The sequence below is a fragment of the Chroicocephalus ridibundus genome, chromosome Z (assembly GCF_963924245.1).
Source record: "Chroicocephalus ridibundus chromosome Z, bChrRid1.1, whole genome shotgun sequence".
Classification (NCBI taxonomy): domain Eukaryota; kingdom Metazoa; phylum Chordata; class Aves; order Charadriiformes; family Laridae; genus Chroicocephalus; species Chroicocephalus ridibundus.
In genome coordinates, this window is record NC_086316.1 from 60669763 (window position 1) to 60680483 (window position 10721).

The window sequence follows — 10721 nt, forward strand, 5'->3', positions numbered from 1 at the left end:
AATTAATGAGCAAGTTACTAATTAGGACATTTAAAACCAGTGTTTATAGTGTCTTAGCTAAAAAAACCCTATGTAGCTAATTGGCCTATACACTGATTTCATAAGTCATACCCAAGGTTACAATACTACAGACGTATTATTATGTACAAACTGTAATTATGTCACTATTTTATTAAGCGCATCTTACCTGAATCAATTTTATTAGCTTTTTTAACATTGAAAATGCCTTATTACAAAGAGACTAGAGACAGGACGCCACAAACACAGCCGCGGCTTGCATTCCGACGGTACGAGGGACGCGGGGCAGGCGTTTTAGGGGAGCCGGAGAAGTATTTAAAAGTAGGCACGTACGCGCCGTGGCTCCGCGGATGGGGGCCGGCGGGGATGGGTTTTGCCCGTGTCGTTACGGGAGCGGAGCTGGGATGCAGGACAGGCTGCGGAGCGGGACCGGGTGCGGGAGCGGGCAGGGAGGCCGGCACGGCGCCCAGGCGGGCGGGGGGCGCGGGGCCCGCTCCGCCCGAATCCGCGCCCACGGCTCGAGTGGGGGCAGCTCTTCTTTCAGCATCCCCCCCCCCCGCCCCCTCCCTCCCCCGTCTTCTCTCGACTGGGAAAGGTCACTCGCAGCCCGCCCTGAAGCTGGCAAGCGCCAAGAAATGCGGGAGGGGTTCCCGTCCTCGCCTCACCCCGCGGCATCCTGGCCTGACTGGGGGGAGGTGAGACACCTTCCTTCCCGGTGAGGCACCCCCTCCCCCGGCAACCGCCTCCCCCGCCGCACGGCCGGGCAGGGGCGCCCCGGGCCCCGCGTCCCCCGGCGGCGAATCCCGCCGGCGCGGCCGGTCTCGGGGTCAGGGCCTCGGGCACTGCCCGCAGCCGCTCTCCGGCGGCTGCGAGGGGCCGCGGTGACGCGCAAAACTACTCTTTGTAATCTCCTTTTCAACAGTGAGGAGTACATATAGGTAATTTTAATGAAGAGGTTCCTGTACCACATTATTAGCAATAAATCTACACCATTCTTTGTTGGTTAAAATCATTATCATCATCATCGGTATCATTACTGAACTCATTATTCTTGTGTTACTATCAGAGTAGATTTATGATAACACCCACCATCACGCCTGAGTTAAAGAAGGTGTAAAGGTTTGATTAATAGCTGCTTTCACGTTTTAATACTCGACATTTTCTCACTTTTTTTTTTTTTTAATAAATAAGGGGCATGATAATTACAGGAAGTAATTACTGCTTTTGTTATAAAGTGTCTGATTAGGCACACAGACGCTTTTCCGCAAGTAAAATATAAATAAATAAATAACCTGGTGGACACAATAAGTTCGCGTAACGACACAGTAAGGCAGACTTTGAGAACAATTAAGGTTTTGCTCAGTCGCAACGGCATTTTAGATTAATAAGCACTAACTGAAAGATACACCCCCCTCCAAAAAAAAAAACCAAAAACAAACGACGGTATGAGCTGGAGAGAAAGACACGAAGAGGTTGTCACCCGCGCTCACCCTAAAATTAAAAAAAAAAAAAGAAAAAAAAGAAAAAAAAAAAAACCCAGAAAGCAAAAACCTGAAAGACAACCGCTCCGCGCCGCGAGCTTGGTGTGTAATTTTGCACGGGACGAACAGGCTGGATGCTTGCGTGCTATAAGGGTGTTATTGCACTGCCTCCCGAGCGCCGGTTCGCCTTCCCCTGGGCGGGCGGCGGCGGCGGCGCGGCGGGAGCGGCCGCGGCCCCGGCCTCGGCGGGCGGGAGCACCGCACGCGCTCTCCCTGAAAGGTTACACGGCGCTCTGCCTCGCTTTGTCTTCCCCGTGCCCTTTCCTGGCAAAAATGGAGACATCACATCCTTGCCCAGCCCCGGCTCAGTATTTATGAAGGTTTTCTGACAAATAGGCAGGCTGGCCACGCATGGGTGACTGCCTTCATTCCGCACTTGGCTTGTTTACATAGGACCAGCACCATTTCCACGGATTAAACAAATCACAGCGAGAAGGAGACATTTATAATCCGCCAACGAGGCCACAGGCAGTTAAAAAATGTGTGCGTGTGTGTATATGCTGTGAGAAAGAAAAATAAATGTTCATGTCCAGGGAGCTGACCTTCTTCTTGGAGGGTAACTCAAGGGGTATAGCTATAGGTTGTATATTATGTCTTACACGCAAGCCCAAAGTATGTATTTAATAATTATCTGTTATACCCAGTTATTGTGTACAAATGCATAGCATTAGTTTGCATCTTACGCGGTCCTTTTCCCCCGAAGCCCCCCCGAGCTCCCAGAAGCGGCTATATAATCCTCTAGCTACACACAAAGCGATGTGCACACACCGCCGCGGACAGGGGCTTCGCCCCGCGGCCGGCTCGGACGGCCGACCGGTCGCCCCGCGTTGGGGGGGTCGGGTGCACACAAGTGGGAGGCAAGCGGGAGGGCGAGCTCCCCCCTCCCTGAAAGGCACCGCCCGCTCCCCACGGCGGGCTCGGGGGGCACAAGCCCAGTGCCGGGGGGGGATTGCCCGGCTGCTTGCGGGCAGGCCCCCGAACTCGCCCCGGCCCCGGGGAGCGGCTCCCGCGGGCTGTGCCCGCAGCGAGGGTGGGGGCAACCCGCGCCGGGCTCACCCCTCTCCTCCTCTGTCACCCGGAAGCATTATCTTAAAAAAAAAAAAAAAAAAAAAAAGAGAAAAAGAAAGAAAGAAAAAGGTGGGGGGAAAAAGGAGAAATGAAATGGTGTAGAAGCCGGAGGTATTTTTCAAAGTAAGAGCGTGCATTTTACGATCCCTCTCCCTCCATCTGCAGGAAGAGTGATGGTGCGGGGGAAGAAGCTATAACTGGAAATGTTGCCCTTTATCTTCTGTCAGCTCTCAGGACACTTGGCTGCTGCTGCTTCTCCGGCTGCTGCTGGGGTTTTTATGACACATGTCACCCACCTCGGGCAGCCGGAGCAGGAGAAGGAAATTCCCTACAAAATAGCAATGGTTTCGAAAAAAAGGATCGCAACAAAATATTGAATAAATTCCCTTTTAATTTATTTGATCATTCCACATTACGGGGCTATGAATTGCTCAAATTTGATAACAAGTACTCAATTCAACTCATTATGTAAGTTAAATTAGACTTCGATAAAATTTCAGTGGCGCGCAGTGGTTCCTAGAATGAAATGTAATTTGTGCAAGAATTTGTTGTATCTGTCACAAATATTTCCAATTAGCGACCGTAATTATTTGATAGTTTCTGCAATTATGGCTTAAACGGGTGAATTTGGGACTGTGGAGGACCCTAATTGGCCTAAATTTGATATTTTGCATATTTGCATAATGAGGAAATTGGTAGAAAATTGTGTTCATTCATTTGTGAAAAATCCTATGAATTTTATGAATTTGAAAGCTCTGTTTGTGCAGACTGTGACTTTGCTTGCTGATCCCTGAGGAGCTGACGCTGAATGCCTGAATGGGCAGCGCGCCAACTTCTCCACCCGGAGGAGAAGCGGGGGAGGGAAGGAAAGGAAGGGGAAAGGGGAGGGAGGGATGGAGGGAGGGATGGAGGGCCACCGGCCGGCCGGAGCCGGGAGCCGCGGGCGCCCCGAGCCCCCAGCGCCGCGCCCGGGGCCGCTCGCTCGCCCCTCCCCGGCCCCCGCTCGCCCGGGGGAAGGGGTAATCGTGGGGAGGGGACTCGGGACTGGGATGCTGATAAGTGTGCACTTGGTTAAATTAAATTGCCAAAGCTTCTCCTTTCAGTAAAAGTGTTTGATCTATTGCGCTGTCAATTTAAAGTGTTTAAGGAGAAGCAAAAGCATAGATTTTAAGATGCTGGCCCAGCACCCATTCATCATGCATCAGGGACTTTAAGCCTCGCGTTTTGCTGTAGTTAACATCTTAACTCTCTGACACAGGAATCCAGGCCGGGGAAGAGCGGGGCAGCCGGAGCCGGGGGGGCCGGGGTCGCCCCGCCGCCGGCCCCCGCCAGCCCGCGGCGCCTCTGGCCCCTCTGCGGTCGGTACCCGGCCGTGTGGGCACAGCAAAGGGAGAGTTTGTGGTGGAAGGGAGGAGGGAAACAGCCCCGCTAACAGGAGGGGATGGCGGTAGGACAGCCCTCGCTTCATTGTCTTCCTGGGCCACCGTCGGGGAGAGGCAGGGTGACACGGCGGGAGAAGACCTTCTTCCTGCTTACTTTTTTCCCCTTCTTTCCGGCAAGGTTTTAGAAAGGTCCTGAAGGTCACCCTGTGGAAATCACCCTGCTGCCCTCTCTCTACCTGGTTAGGGATCTCCTTCACCCCTCGTTTCCAGATCCTGGGCTGCAGAGGCTGAGGAAAGCTGCAGGGGCTGAACTGGGGATGTAATATATTCCCCCGAAGAGTTTTACACACTCCAGCTCTCGACTGTAACTTCGGTTGGTTAGCACTTTCCCCATCAACATGGACGTGTATAATGTGAAGATGTAACAGACTCTAAATGCTTAAGTGCTTTGTTTCACAGCACATTTTCAGTAAAGGTCAAAATAAATTCATCTCCCTTCACGCAGCATCTGTGTTTGGCTTCCTGAGCCATTTGCACAGGGCTTGGGGTGGAATCACCATCAAATAATAAAATGCACCCGTGGGTGGACATGGCAACCAGCTTCCCACGGCCTTGTTCTGTGATGGGCTGAAGATGATGTCACATATGTCACATCTCTATTTGATATCTGTTTGATGTCACTCGTTGATCAAACCACTGAACTCTTCCATGCCTTCACTTCATTGGTGCTTGTGAGGGAGGAGGATGGTGGGGGGTAACAGTCCTGATATGGAATGAACCGGAAACTTAATAAACATGAAGGTGAGGGGGCTAAAGGATTGAAGCTCTGAATTTAAATATTTTCTGTAGTGATAGATTCACCCCACTCAAGACCATTTTGAGGGACACCTTCTCTGCTGAGTCCTGTGGAGACAGGCTGTGCTTGGCCAGTCTACCATGACCTACTGTGGAGACTCTGGCATCCCAAGCCATATCTTAGACTAAGCATTCAACTTGCTTTCCCTTTCTCCCAATTTAATTTAGCCCGTTCATCCTCTCCCTTGGCATTCCTTCCTCTTTTCACTTTTGCTTCATGGTTCTCCCACCTTCTTCATTCCCCACCACCATCCCAGGTTTTATTCTTCTCCAGAAATGTCCCTTTTCCCATGAAAGACTCATGTACATTCTCTGGCTGGACCTGTGTTGCTGGAAGATCGAGTGACAAATCCAGCTGATTCTCAGAGAGCGGAACAGACATACCAGCAAGGATGTTCGGATAAACAGGAAACTGTGGACAGATTACCGATTTTACCCAAAGTCAAACTAGTTGACACCAAAGTTCTGAAGCTATGCTGTGCTTGCACCCAACACCCAGTCAGTTTTGGATAAATGAAGAACAAGATGAGACCTTAAGAATGATGCTGGATGCAGCAGCTTTAGGGACACAGAAGGCTTTAACCAGATTTCTTTTCCTTATGGCGGGCATGGGTATTAATTTCATTTGAAACAGCATTTGGAAGAATTTCATTACATATATCTCAAATTAACTCTCTAGGAAGTGCATTTCTTAAAATAAATCCTTAGATACCACAGGTGGCCTAGGCTTCAGGGTGAGCCTTGGGACAGTGCTGCCTAAGTGACCCTGGGATGCTAAGACTGATTTGGAACTTCTTAGCTTCTGCCTCAACAGAACTCTTCAAGCACCTGCAGTTTTCTGGGTCTGGCAAGCGTAAAATGGTTGCAGCGTTCGTAAGTGAAAAGTTGACCTCCCACAGCCCACATGGCCAGGTACATGTCTATGCTCTTGCTGGAGCAGGACCCCAGCTTTCAGAAAGTCTCTTCTAGAATAGTGGAGAGAAGCCCATAAAACAGTACGTAAAAGGAAACTAAAAAAACCCAAAAAAAACCTATTTCAGTTACAACTGGGGAAGAGAGCCTAAAATCAGTAAAAGGTGCTTCCTCTTCCATGACATTTTTATTTCTAAGCTTTTAAAATATCATCATGTGACTGCTGTATCATCTTCTGTTATTTATGTAACCACAGTTCTAGGGAACTCTTAACAAGTAAACTCTTGTGCAGATTATCAAGCAGATAAAGCTCATAGGAGTGATATAAATGTTTAGGAGGAAGTGTTATGCTGCTGAAATTCACCATGTAAAGTTACAGTCTTCTTCATCTCAAACAATAGGGGAAGATGAACCTCATGTATACATGTATACAGCCGTTTGTCACTCAAACTTGAGAGCTGTTGCCAGATTTATTTTTGCTCTGACGCTACCCCTCAGGGCTAACCCGGGCTACAGGGATGTTGTGTGGGATACAGGGACAGTGCAATGTGGGTGTGTGCAGCACACACAGACACGCTGGTACAGTGGAGTCTCCCCCAAAGGCATTCTTCAACTAGGAGTCAAATTTGTAAACAGAGGATGTGAGACACAAAAAGGAAGAAAAACCTTTCCCTGATGGTTTGAATAGATCACTTATTTAAGCACTCCATATTATTTCTCATAGAAAAACTTGGTGTGCACCAGTAGTGGTGCAAGAAGGAATGTGAGTAGTAAATACACTTGCAGGATTAGATCCCTAGCAGATAACTACCATATAATGTGATCGTAACACTTGAATTTTAACAAAGATTAAGACAAAGCAAATAAGGAAACAGGCCACGAAACAATCAACCCTTCTTTACCTGAACGAAAGAAACCCCTCCAACCAGTTTTCTCTTCCACCTCATCCCTGTGAAGCTGCAATTAAAAAGAGCAGAGGTATTATGAATGGCATAACACCTGAAGGAAAAGTCCCTTTCGAGTTGTTACACACTTCATCAGCCTAAGAAGCCTTTTCTCCTTCCAGTGTTATGAAGCACCATATCTTGTGATACCAAAATTGAAGCAGAACTGCATTTCTAAGTTAAAATAAGCACTCCACATCTCTGTCATGGGTAAAAAATATAGTGTGTCTCCTTCAAACTAGAGCCCTTACTCTGGTATGCAAATGTATTTTTATCAGAGATTTCAACATATATATGTTAAAACTAACAAAAATGGGTACAATAAGAAAATGAGCACCCACACCAAGTCTCTTCTGTCCATACTCTTTCTAATCAGAAAGCCACGAAGATGCTCTCCGTGTCCACCTAGTTAGAACCTGCTGAAATTCTGTACGACGCTCACAACTGAAGAGATATACACATATCTTAAATATTAATGACCACATTCCCAGCTATTCTCTACAAACCCTTCCAAAAGGTTTACAAACTCATATTGATATCAGTGAGTTTGAGGCTGCCTCCAGTTATGTCACTGTTTCAAAAATACCGTGTGACATGTATTAGTCCTGGTGTGACTGAGGCTGTGAAAGACAGCACATTCAAAATCATGGCTTCTCATACAATTTCTCTCCATCGCTGCAGAAAACAGGGAAGCTCCATCTCCCCATTTCCATTGTGAATGGCCACAAGGACAAGTCTTCCTGCTCATCTCTGAAAAAGTTACTATGCAGTTACTATCTGCCAAAGGATAAACTTTCACTAAAGCAAAATACTGAAAAATGATGATCGTTGCGTGCAGGTATTTATTTTCAGTAAGCATGTGCTGCATCTGATTAAATCAACAAATGGGGTAGAAAAAGATGGGGACAGGTAAATGAAAGTGTTGGAAACCAAAAAGGAGGCTGGGGTTTGAATAGAATAGGACAGAAAGCTGTAAAAGGAGTCAGGCAAAGTCACTCACTGACGGAGTGAGAGACAAAGCAAACTGGTGGAGACAGTAGCTATTTTGCATCATTCCGTAGAAGTCATCCAAATTCCATTTGATGGACCAGTATGTTGCAGTACTTTTGTGCTGCTCAAAGTGGCTCAATGCAACCACACAAAAGGGTGAACCTGGCTATAATACATGACATAAAATATTTAGGTTGGACATGCCATATCTTCAAATCAGAAAAAATACACAGCAATGTTTTCTCTTGAATTTTCTTCTTAGTGTCCATGTAGCACATTTGTAATAATCTCCTCCACCACACACATAGGCATACTTCATCCCAATTGTGAAAAATTATGTTAAATTTAAGGTATAGATAAGATTATCTATTTGTAGGGAACGTGACTGATGCTGCAACTGTCAGAAAAACATGTTTGTGAAAATCCTGGTAGTTCAGAACCAGGTTGAAATTGAGAAAAAAATATAAGGCTAAATATATTAAACATTGAAAATATATTTACAATATTCACTTATTCACCTTTCCCTTTTGCATGCTGGAAGGAAAGAAGAAACATATTCAATATGCCTTCAAAAAACCTGCTTAACGTCAGAATATCTTTGTGTGGGGTCACAGTAGGAGAAAATATGACTGTCATCGACAATTCCAGTTCTCATTTGGAGAGGTATTTCCCTCTCAAGTTTTAGCAGATAACCATTGTATTTACAATCCTGAGACTCCCCTCTTTCTGCTATTTAGTAATACCGAACAGTTTTTACTTCCTACCGACAGTGCTAAAATAAACATCACTAATCTCAATTCTATGGACAGTGGAACTGAAATAAAGTTCAGTAAGTATATTTTGCAAATGCACGATGGGCTCAGTGAGACTTTAGAGCCTCTGGGTCCTCTTGCCACCTGTCTACAGCTTGTTTGAAAGGGTCTTGTCAATGCTTGCCAAAGGACATATCTCTGTGTAAGCCTCAGCCCTTGTGAGCACTCCAGGCATTGCACAGGACATTTGCCTCGTGAGCTTAAAGAGTATGATCTGGAGGACTCCACAACCCACATTGACTTAGGAGTGCCAAAAGCCTTCAGAAGTGGGGAAGGAACAGATGGGCCTTCACCAAGTTGCAGCAGTCTAGTTGTAGGCTTGTAACATGGGGATCTGTACCTGCAGAAAGAAATCTTCTGTAGCAGGTGTTAGCCAGGAACAAGCTCAGGAAGATATGAGACACTCTAAGACATAGAAGTTATTTGGAACTAATCATAGAGGGCAGAATGGTTATATTTTTAAAATCACAAGCACCTCTTTTGAATACGTCCATCCAGGGGCTGTATTTGCCAGTCTTTTGCTTATCCCAAAGAAATGAGATCTGTCCAACCACACCACAGGAGTAAGTACCACGCATATGGATGCCCGTCCCCTTTGCTCTCTGACAGACTACCATGGGTAGCTGTGTACAGGAAACAGCTGTGGTTCCAGAGATTTCACATCTTACTGTTCTTAACACCAAAAAAGAGCTCTGTTGGATGCAAAAGAAAGTAAGGGGTGATTGTTCAGCTTTGCCTTTGAGGGGAAGAGGGAATAAGGGGACTTGGCTGTAATTTCCACTCAGCTCCTTCTGAGCCTTTCCTTGGTTGCCGAAGAGACATCCCAGTGGAGCGGAGACTGTGGAGAGCACGTCTCCCCATTTACTGGCAGGGCAGGCTGCTTCCATAGGAAGGTAGGGCAAGGCAAGCAATACCTGGGCTAGCTGTCCAGAGCTGTGCACCAGGGGGTTAGAGTGCACCACTCTTCATTTCCAGTGTCATGTCTGAGCTATACATTGTCTTTGTGTATTTAATGTAGAAAATAAAAAGTGGTGCAGGAACAAAGGAGTATTTTCCTCGCTGAAGTTTTTGGCCGCAAATGTTTGTATATACGATCAATTGGCCTAAATGAACTCTCTCACTCGGCTTCTTCTCCAGACGCCTAAGTGGTGGCAGCTCCACCCACCTTCATTTGCACTCCGTGTGGCTCCTTCCCTGGAAGGAAATTAATGGAAACTGCTTGATGCTCAGCATCGCTGAAAAATCAGGCTTAACTGTGGGCACTGCAGCCAAACATTATAAGACTACTATTTTGAACATATTAGTGCTGGATTTTATTCAGACTTATTAACATGATGACAAAAATATCTGCGGTATGAAAAAAAAAAAAGAAGAAAAAAAAAAGAAAGAAAAAAAAGAGCCCCATCACTCAATTGGCTTGATTCATTTTCCTGTACTATCTCTTGCAGTCCATCTGCTGAAAGGTGAAGCCAAAATGTTTTAGAATTATGTTTTCATAGGGAATTCTCTGTTAATTAGTTATCTCTCTCTGCCATGTGTAGCAACTGATGAAATCAGCTACTGTAATTTCATGAAAGGCAATGTTGGACTGTTTGTTTGTATCAGCATGAACACTTTCTTACACACAGCACTCTAGTGGAACACAAGTGGTCCAAATAACATTTTATTTTAATATAATGAGGACACACAGCTACTGTAGCATTGCAATTTCTTATTTCCTTGTGTCTAAAAATGTGGTCTTAGGCTAAATGCAGCAGAAAGATTTTATGGACTCGGATTCATTTTTACATACATTTTTTATGCATTTTTACAGAGCAGAGTTTAGCTTACTAAAGTTACTACTAAGATTTATTTATTTTTCTAGGATAAAATAATCTGCTCTGCAGTTGTATTTAGTAGGCCGAAGTTACACATCTTTTGGTGCATTTGCTGCTTGCAGTTCATTTAATGAGGACGTGGCACTACCACGCTGTGGAAAAGTGTGTTTTGTAATTGCAAATGAAGTATTTCAACCTTTTTACCTTTTAATACCACAGAATACCCTGGGTAGCTGAAGACTGGCTTGTTTCCAGGGAGCTTTATTATAGAGGAAAAACATGGAATGCCATTTTCTATACTTTTCATGTTTGTATTTCTTTTTCTTGCAAGTAATACCCTGTCCTTAGGTCGTGCTTCCCACCCATAGGTCCCCGTGTGAGT